Genomic DNA, 716 nt, shown 5'->3' on the forward strand with positions numbered 1-716 from the left:
CTAACATAAAGTTTATAATTTTTCTAAAACTAAAAGCAAAAAGAATTAAAAAATAAAGCAAAAAACAACAAAAACTAAATAATGCAGAAAACAGAACAAAAAACTGAAAAAAAATAAAAATAGCAACACTAAGTATTTTGTTGTAAGTAGAAACAAAATAAAATAAATAAAGCAACAAAGAAAACAAAAAAAGAGTTTTCAGATTTGAAAACTAATGGCACTAACAGAAAGTTTATAATTTTTCTAAAACTAAAAGCAAAAAGAATTAAAAAATAAAGCAAAAGACCAAAAGAAAAATAAACCAAAACCAAAATAAACTAAATAAAGCAACAAATAAAACAAAAAAACAAAAAAAATGCCACCTACTGGGCCCCCACGGCCTGAATACGACTAGAAACCCTATGGGCTAGGATTCAGGCCCGTGGAAGGCCCAGTAGGCCCACAGGCATAGATGGCAGAGTTAGGCCCGAAAGCCTGCTTTAGAGAGGAGCTCGAGAGGGGAGCCGCACCGCACCTTATAAACTGGTGCGGCTCCCTCTCAACTAGCGAGGTGGGACTAAACATTTGGCGCGGGGCAGCACAAGGCCTTTGGTCCCGGTTGGTGGCACCAACCGGGACCAAAGGCCCCCTTTAGGCACCAACCGGGACCAAAGGCCGCCGCTTCCCGCCCTTTGGGCTGCTGAAAATTGGCCTTTGTTCCCGGTTGGTGGCACCAA

Source organism: Triticum dicoccoides, chromosome 6B (genome assembly GCF_002162155.2).
Source record: "Triticum dicoccoides isolate Atlit2015 ecotype Zavitan chromosome 6B, WEW_v2.0, whole genome shotgun sequence".
Taxonomy (NCBI): domain Eukaryota; kingdom Viridiplantae; phylum Streptophyta; class Magnoliopsida; order Poales; family Poaceae; genus Triticum; species Triticum dicoccoides.